Here is a 10320-nt window from a genome sequence, read left to right on the forward strand (position 1 = left end):
CTGCTGAGGGCCACTTTTCCAGCATTCCAAAGATTTGGAACTTTGTGTTTTCATTTTCATATCTCTCTATGTCATTTTTTAAAACTTTTTCCTTGATTTCATGGTTGCTGAAAAATTCATGGATAGACTTATAGGGTTTCCCTTGTATGGAACTGTTTTCTTCTGTTGATTCCAAAATTATCTCTTTATCATTACGTTTTGCCATTTTAATTAATATGTGTTTTGGTGTGGACCTCTTTAGGTTGATTCTCTTGGGAGATCATTTTGTTGACTGGATCTGGATTTCTGTTTCATTCCCCAGATTCAGGAAATGTTCAACTATTATTGTAGTTTATTATGTAAAAGTGCAATAGATTTATAGGGAAGAGTTAATGCACACTATAGTAATCAGAGAAAACTCACCATCTTTGGCAACATGCCATGAGATAGCTATCTATCTTTCTATCATCTATCATCTATCTATCTATCTATCATCTATCTATCACGTGTCTACCTTTTAACTACATGGACTGTGTGATATGGATGCTTATCATTGAAAATTTAGGAAAGAAATCACATGGACATTGCATAAAGTTTTTTTCCTTTTTAAGATGATTGACTCTATTCTATCTCTGAAACCAGTAACAAAATATATTGAGTGCATTTTACCCTGATTGCCACAGGGAAAAAAAAAAAGAAAGTATGTATTTTTCGTGATATTCAACCAGGTAAGCTATGCACCAGGATGTTCTGTAAATATTTTTTTTTAATTGTGAATTACCATGTTGCAATTCCTTTTTTGTTTGTTTGTTTCTCCAAACATTTATTTAAATTTCACTTACTCAACATAGAGTGTAATATTAGTTTCAGGTGTAAAATTTAGTGATTCATCACTTATATATAGCACCCAGTGCTCATCACAAGTGCCCTCTTTAATACCAATCGCCTATTTAACCCACCCCCCAGCCACCTCCCCTCCAATAACCATCAGTTTGTTCTCTATAGCTAAGAGTCTGATTCTTAAGTCAACTCTTTTTTCTTCCTCCATGCTCATTTGTTTTGTTTCTTAATTTCCACATATGAGTGAAATCATGTTATTTTTCTTTCTCTGACTGACTTACTTCACTTAGCATAATACTAATGTTGTTTAGCTCCATTCATGTCATTGCAAATGGCAAGATGTCTAGATAAATAGATATAGATATAGATAAATAAATATATATATAATATATGTATAAATAAATATATATAAATATCTATACAAATCTATATATCTATATAACCCTATATATAAGATATATATCAATATATATCAATAAGATATTTATCTATAGGATATAAATAGAACATATATCTATCTATCTATCTATATATCCCTATATACATCTCAGGAAAGAATATTATATATAATTCCATAATACTCCACAAATTTTATATATATATATATATATTCCCATTATTTTTTAGAAGAGAACCTTTCATGCTTATATTATTTTTTCCATACAAATGGCTAACAGACACATGAAAACATGACCATGTTCATCTTCTTCAGACATTTCTAGGGAAAAAAGTGTTGCCGTGTTTAACACAAAACAACTCCTGATTCATGTACATCTCTGGTCTTTATACATATTTAAAGGTAAAACAGAATTAACTAATACTTTTACAAACCTATGAGTTAAAAGTTATTGAATTTGTTTTGAACAAATATATTTTGAGAATTCACCCTGATCTCTCTCTCTCTCTTTTGTGTGTGTGTGTGTGTGTGTGTGTGTGTGTGTGTGTGTGTGTGTGATAGTAGCAGATCCAACAAAAAAATCATCTGCAATGAAGACAATGCACTTAAATGTGCCCTAGAGATGGAATTTTCCATAAAGGTCTTATGCAAGCAATATGAGATTTCACCATGATTAGGCAGTGAGTTTGTATCATTTAAGATGTTAAATATCTTACATTATGGTTGAAAAAGTTACTTTTATGTTTAAATTCTACTTTCAACTGAATTTTTATGCTAATGATTGAAGGCTTATCGTCTTAAAAAATAACAGCAATCTTACAAATTCATCATGTAATATTTGCTAATGTGTTTCAAATTATATATTATAAAAGTTTTCTTTCCCAACTTATTGTGCTGTTTCTTTGCAGCAGTGTCATTCATTAAATAGCTTAATTATTAAGAATATATGTGGTTTGGGGGCCAGGGTGGCCCAGTCAGTTAAGCATACAACCCTTGGTTTCACCTCAGGTCATGATCTCAGGGTCTTGAGATGGAGCCTCCCATTGGGCTCTGAGCTCATTGTGGAGACTGCTTAAACCTCTCGCTCCTAGGCATGCAGTGGCTCAGTTGGTTAAGCGACTGCCTTTGGCTCAGGTCATGATCCCAGAGTCCCAGGATGGAGTTTGCTTCTCCCTCTGACCCTCCCTGTTCTCTTGCTCTCTCTCTCACTCTCTCTTTCTCTCACATAAATAAATAAAATCTTAAAAAATAATTTTCTCTCTTTCTCTGCCCACCATCCCATGTTCATGCATTTTATTTTCCCCTCTATAAAATGAATGAATACATTAAAAAAAAAGAAAATACATGTTTTTTTCCATATAACTCTTTGATATAGGTGATCCTCAAGAAATATAATTTTATTAAAAATATATTCAAACAAGAAATTGCTGTGACTTTCTTGTTACTACACTAAACTGGTAGCAGGAAATCATTTTTATATCTAATTTTGCACATCCATTTTTTATTTCTTGATTAATATTTCATTTCAAGTAAAATATCCTTGAAGAACAGACTTTATATGAAGTAATATATCTCAGTGGAAATGAATTCTAAATGTTTTATAAAATGAAATACAATTTATATGTCTATTTTCTATTTCTCTGGTGGAAAACATGTTTTCAAGTCTAGATCTTTTTTTTTCAGTATCAAAGACATGGTTTTATGAAGGCAAAGAACTACCATTCACAAGAACAACACTTCAGCCATCCAATAACTGTTTAACCTGCTGATTCCATTGAAGTAAGTTAGAAGAAATTGCAGTGCCTTGATGAGTTTACTACAACTCACATTTAGAAGTAAAACCTGCCACTAGTCTCAGACATTATATGTAAAAGAATGTGTTTCATTTCAATGATTTTGTAGACTGAAATTGTATCATTTTTATATGCCCATATTTTTACCTGAACTATTTCTGAATTGGCTAGGTTATAGTGATATTACCTCAGTGATTTCTGTAAAAAGCATAGAGAACTATGCCTTTTAGATTTATTTGGTTGTATATTGACTTTGAATAATCTCACATTTATGAGGACAAAGGGGTTGTGGGTCATCTTGGCAAAGTAACATAGAATCAGGATTAGGTAGGTAGGCCAGTGTGTCCTCTCCCTGAGAGAACATGACTTTCAGGACTTTTTTTTTTTTTAAGATTTTATTTATTTCTTTGACAGAGATAGAGACAGCCAGCGAGAGAGGGAACACAAGCAGGGGGAGTGGGAGAGGAAGAAGCAGGCTCATAGTGGAGGAGCCTGACGTGGGGCTCGATCCCACAACGCGGGGATCACGCCCTGAGCCGAAGGCAGACGCTTAACTGCTGTGCCACCCACGTGCCCCATCAGGACTTTTGTATTTTATTTTCTTTTAAGATTTAATTTATTTATTTGAGAGAGAGAAAGGAGTGAAAGAGGGACAGAGGAGGAGGGAAGAGCAGAATGGGTGGAGGGCAGAGAGGGAAGGACTAACAGACTCCCTGCTGAGCATGGAGCCCAACTCGGGGTTCAATCCCAGGACCCTGAGTCAGACACTTAACCAACTGAGCCACCCAAGCACCCCAGGATCTTGTATTCCTAACTGGAGTAGGAAACATGTACATTTTTTCCTCATTTTATCATCAAAATTTCACATTATGCATAGCAATAATCATATTCAACAATATTTTTACAATGATCAGAGGTTGTGAAATAGGTAAAGCATTTCAAAAATACAAATACATGGTGATAAATTTATGTGGTTCTTCCTTTTTTATAATTTTTATTTTGTTATATTAGTCACCATAGAGTACGTCCCCAGTTTTTGATGCAATGTTCCATGATTCACTATTTGCGTATAACACCCAGTGCACCATACAATATGTGCCCTCCTTAATAACCATCACTGGCCTATACCAATCCCCCACCCCCTCCACTCTGAAGCCCTCAGTTTGTTTCCCAGAGTCCATAATTCCTCATGGTTCATTCCCCATTCTGTTTACCCCCCCTTCATTCTTCCCTTCCTTCTCCTACCAATCTTCCTATTTCTTATGTTCCATAAATAAGTGAAGCTATATGATAATTGTATTTCTCTGCTTGACTTATTTCACATAGCATTATCTCCTCCAGTCCCCTCCATGTTGCTGCAAATGTTGTGAAATCATTCTTTCTGATGGCTAAGTAATATTCCATTATATAAATGGACCACATCTTCTTAATCCACTAATCTGTTGAAGGGCATCTCAGCTCCTTCCACAATTTAGCTATTGTGGGCAATGTTGCTATGAACATTGGGGTCCATATGGCCCTTCCCTTCACTACGTCTATATATTTGGACTGAATACCCAGTAGTACAATTACTGGGTCATAGGGTAGCTCAATTTTTAACTTTTTAAGGGACCTCCACACTGTTTTCCAAAGTGGCTGTACCAATTTGCATTCCCACCAACAGTGTGAGAGTGATCCCCTTTCTCCACATCCTCTCCAACGTTTGTTGTTTCCTACCTTGTCCATTTTTGCCATTCTAACCGGCCTAAGGTGGTATCTCAATGTGGTTTTGATATGATTTTCCCCGATGGCTAATGATTTTGAACATTTTGTTCATGTGTCTATTAGCCATTTGTATGTCTTCATTGGAAAAGTGTTCATATATTCTGCCCATTTTTTGATTTGATTATTTGTTTCTCTTGTATTGAGTTTGTGAAGTTTTTTGTAGAACTTGAATACTAGTCTTTTATCTGTAGTGTCATTTGCAAATATCTTATCCCATTTGGTGAGCTGCCTCTTGGTTTTTTTGACCGTTTCGTTGGCTGTGCAGAAGCTTTTTATCTTGATGAAGTCCCACAAGTTCATTGTTTCTTTTGTTTCTCTTGCCTTTGAAAATGTGTCATTAAAAATTTGCTGTGGCTGATGTCAAAGAGGTTGCAGCCTATGTTCTACTCTATGATTTTGATGGATTCCTGTCTCACATCAAGGTCTTTCATCCATTTGGATTTTATCTTTATGTATGGTGTGAGAGAGTCATCAATTTTCATTCTTTTGCATGTAGCTGTCCAATTTTCCCAGCACCATTTATTGAAGAGACTGTCTTTTTTCCACTGGATGTTTTTTCCTGTTTTCTCAAAGATTAGTTGCCCAAAGAGCTGAGGGTCCATTTCTGGGTTCTCTATTCTGTTCCATTGGTCTATGTGTCTGTTTTTGTGCCAGTACCATGCTGTCTTGGTGATCACAGCTTTGTAGTATAGCTTGAAATCTGGCAACTTGATGCCTCCAGCTTTATTTTGCCTTTTCAGCAATTCCTTGGTGATTCATGGTATATTCTGGTTCTACACAAATTTAAGGGCAGTTTGTTCCAGTTCTTTGAATAATGTCATTTGTATTTTGATTGGGATGGCATTGAAAGTGTAGATTGCTCTGGGTAGCATAGACATTTTAACTATGTTAATTCTTCTGATCCATGAGCATGGAATATTTTTCCATCTTTTTGTCTCTTCTTCAATGTCTTTCAAGAGTGATTTATAGTTTCTAGAATATAGATCATTTACGTCTCTGGTTAAGTTAATTCATGTCATAGAGGAATTCTCAAATATTATATCCAAGGATACAATATTGAAAGTGGCCAGGAGGAAAAAAATTCTTACCTACAGAGGTAAAAATATCAGAATAACGTTAGACCTGTCTACAGAGACCTGGCAGGCTAGGAAGGGTTGGCAGGGTATTTTCAAAGCTCTATTTGAGAAGAAAATGCAGCCAAGGATCCTTTATCCAGCAAGGCTGTCATTCAGAATGGATGGAGAGATAAGGACCTTCCAGGACTGGCAGAAACTGACTGAATTTGTAACCACCAAACCAGCCCTACATGAGATATTAAGGGGAGTTCTATAAAAGTAACAAGGCCACAAGAGTGATACAGAACAGAAATTTACAATCCATAGAAACAAAGACTTCACAGGCAACATGACATCATTAAAATCATATCTCTCAATAATCTGTGTATGTGTGTGTGTGTATATATACTAATTTGACAGAAAAATTTTTTAAAGATTTTATTTATTCATTTGAGAGAGAGTGAGAGAGAGATAGAGCACAAACAGAAGAGGTAGAGGCAGAGGGAGAAGCAGCTTCACTCCTGAGCTTGTAGCCTGATGCAGGGCTTGATCCCAGGACCCTGAAATCATGACCCAAGACCTGAAGGCAGACATTTAACCCTCTGAACCACCCAGGTGCCCCAATTTGACAGAAATTTAAAGTATATTTAATTCTGTCAGGACGTCATGGGTAATTGGGTGTGGTTGATATGTCTGATGATCAAAGAGAGCAGAGCAATAAGAAGGCAAGTGGCTGAATAACCACCCTCTGAACATTGTATTGTATGTAAAGATTCAGATTATGCACAGAACACCCATGTACTAGTCAATAAAATAATAAAAGAACTACATTAAGAGAAGTTTTTTATCATTATATTTTGAAGAGAGTAAGTCTAAGATATATTCTAGAGCTTTTACTTGGCTGAGGGAAATGGTTTGGGGGCATATGTTGATTCAGAAATTTAGTGAGATAGTCAGTATACTGAAAGCCAAGTTACACATACAACCACAACTGCTGGTATGTTTCCATTTTAGATTATGTCATTTTTGTCAATTAAACATTTAACATTTTTGAATGGGTTATGATCAATAGGCAATAACACTGTGTATGTGAATTTGTGTGTGTTATAAGTGTGTATAAAATCTGTAACCAGTTTTCATAACTCCTTTTGGAGTACATTCATATTATATTATCAGGTCATTAATTTTTTATTTCCTTTACACTTTTTATAATGTGTTGATAATACCAAATTACTCTGATAAAGGATACTATTATTAATGTAACTATACCAAAGATGTGTTTCAAAAATAGGATTATTTACTAAAAAAGTTACCAATTATAAAGGTATTAGTTGAAAAATATGAAAATGATTTAAGTTCATGATAAATAATTAAGGAGATTTTAAAAATATCTATGTTACCAAAAATGTGTTACTGCACATTTAACCATGAAAGGAAGAAAGAGAGGAAAGTGTTAGAGAAAAACTGCAAACACAGCCACAAAACAAGTGACAAAAATACATATATATGTATTTAGCTATAAATAAATATATTAATATATATTTATTACATATATTAAATAATAAATATATAGTAATATATAAATATATAAAACTATAATACATATAAATAATGTATTTTTATATATAAACATATATACATATATATACACATATATACATACACTATATATATGTGTATATATATATACATATATATCAATACTACTTTGAATGTAAATGGGCTAATGGCTCCAATCAAAGGACATAGTCTGTCAGAAGGGAAAAAAAAATCAAGGGCCATTTATATGCTGCTGATAAAAGACTCATTTTAACCCTAAAGATTCTTATAGATTGAACAGAAAGGGATGCAGAAACATCTACCATGCAAATGGATGTCAAAAGAAAACTGGAATGGGAGAATATATTTACAAATGATGCTACAGATAAAAGACTGGTATCCAAGATCTACAAAGAACTTCTCAAACTCAATACGTGAGAAACAAATCATAAAATGGGCAGAAGATATGAACAGACACTTTTCTAATGAAGACATACAAATGGCTAACAGACACATGAAAATATGTTCAAAATCATTAGCGATCAGAGAAATTAAAATCAGAACCACACTGAGATACCACCTAACACCAGTTAAAATGGCAAAAATTGCCAAGTCAGGAAACAACAAATGTGGAGAGGATGTGGAGAAACAGGATCCCTCTTACATTGTTGGTGATAATGCAAATTGGTACAGCCACTCTGGAAAACAGTGTGGAGTCCCTTAAAAAGTTAAAAATTGAGCTACCCTATGACCCAGCCATTGCACTACTGGGTGTTTACCCCAAAGATACAGACACAGTGAAGAGAAGGGCCATATGCACCCCAATGTTCATAGCAGCATTGTCCACAATAGCTAAATCGTGGAAGGAACCCTGATGCCCTTCAACAGATGACTGGATTAAGACGCTATGGTCCATATATACAATGGAATATTACTCAGCTGTCAGAAAGAACGAGTTCTCAACATTTGCTGCAACATGGACGGCACTGGAGGAGATAATGCTAAGCAAAATAATTCAAACAGAGAAAGACAATTATCATATGGTTTCACTCATTTGTGGAACATAAGACGTAGGAAGATTGGTAGCAGATGAAAGGGAAGAAGAAAGGGGGGTAACAGAAGGGGGAATGAAGCATGAGGGACTATGGACTCTGAGATACAAACTGAGGGCTTCAGAGGGGAGGGTGGTGGGGGAATGGGATAGGCTGGTGATGGGTATTAAGGAGAGGATGTATTGCATGGTGCACTGGGTATTATATGCAAGTAATGAATCATGGAATTTTACATCAAAAACTAGGGATGTACTGTATGGTTACTAACATAATATAATAAAAAATAAAAATAAAAATATAAAAAACAGAAATGACACTATATAATAATAAGAGGGATAATCTAGCAAGAAAATATAACAATTGTAATTATGCACCCAACATGACAGCACCCATATACATAGAACACTTAATAATAAACATTAAGGAACTGATTCATAGTAATACAATAATAGTAGACGATTTTAAAAATCCATTTACATCAGTGGACAGATCATCCAAACAGAAAATTGACAAGTTGAGGCTTCTGGGTGCTCAGTCAGTTAAGTGTCTATTTAGGCTCAGGGCATGATCTCAGGGTTGTGTGATGGAGCCCCGTGTTAGGCTCCATGCATGGATCTTGATGAAGATTCTCTCTCCATCTCCCTTTGCCCCACTCTCATTATGGAAAAAAAAAATCAACAAGGAAACAATGGCATTGAATGAACACTAGATCAGATCGGTTTACCAGAATTTTTCAGAACAGTCCATTCTAAAATAGCAGAATACACATTCTTTCCAAGTGCACATGGTATATGCTCCAGAATAGATCACATATTAGGCCACAAAAAAAACATCAACAAATTCATAAAGATTGAAGTCATACCATGCATCTTTTTTGACCACAATCTCTGAAACTAGAAGTCAACCACAAGAAAAATAGACAAACAAACAAAACCAACCACAAGAAAAGCTCTGGAAAGTCAAGGTGCGCCTGGGTGGCTCAGTCGTTAAGCATCTGCCTTTGGCTCAGGGCATGATCCCGGCATTCTGGGATTGAGTTCCACATCAGGGTCCTCTGCTGGGAGCCTGCTTCTTCCTCTCCCACTTCCCCTGATTGTGTTCCCTCTCTCACTGACTGTCTCTCTCTCTCTCTTTCAAATAAATAATTAAAAGCATAAAAAAAAGTAAAGCTCTGGAAAGTTGAAAATAGATAGAGGTTAAATAGCATGCTAGTAAACAATGAATGGGTCAACCACGTAATCAAGGAAAAATTTAAAAAGTACATGGAAACAAAAGAAAATGAAGAGGAGGGGAAAGATGGTGGAATAGTAGGGGACCCTATTTCAACCGGTCCCTTGAATCAAGCTGGATAGCTACCAGACCATTCTGAACACCCACAGAAATAAACCTGAGATGTAAGAAGTTATATCTGATGTCTACAAAAAGAACATCTCTGGCAGTTGGTCTTGAGGTATGAAGCAAGAGCCAAGATTCTGCAGGCAGATATCAGAAGATAAACAGAAGGGTGAGGGAGCCTCTGTGCTCTCACCCTGGGAAGGCAAAAGCCTCCTGCCTGGGGACCGGACACAGACTACAGACCAGTAGTGATGTGGAAAGGACTTTAGGGCAGCCCCCTAGACTGAAACCTGGAGCTATGAGGGCACATGTGTGAACTGAGGGCGGCTGGCAGTTTTAGAAGCACAAAGAGCAGAGACAAGCCTGGCCTTGGGAGCGAGGTCTGGGAGTGCTGCTGTGGGATGTACAAACCAGGAGACAGTGGTTTTTAGCAGCACAGATAGAAACATAATCAGTGTGGACTGGAGAGCTCAGTGAAGAGCAGACTGGGATCTCTCTGTTCTGAGACAGAAGTTTGGATACAGTCACTCTGCTCCCTCAGAAGAGACACAGAAAGTCACCAGGAA

This window comes from Ursus maritimus, unplaced genomic scaffold (genome assembly GCF_017311325.1).
Source record: "Ursus maritimus isolate PB19 unplaced genomic scaffold, ASM1731132v1 scaffold_5, whole genome shotgun sequence".
In the NCBI taxonomy this organism is placed as follows: Eukaryota; Metazoa; Chordata; class Mammalia; order Carnivora; family Ursidae; genus Ursus; species Ursus maritimus.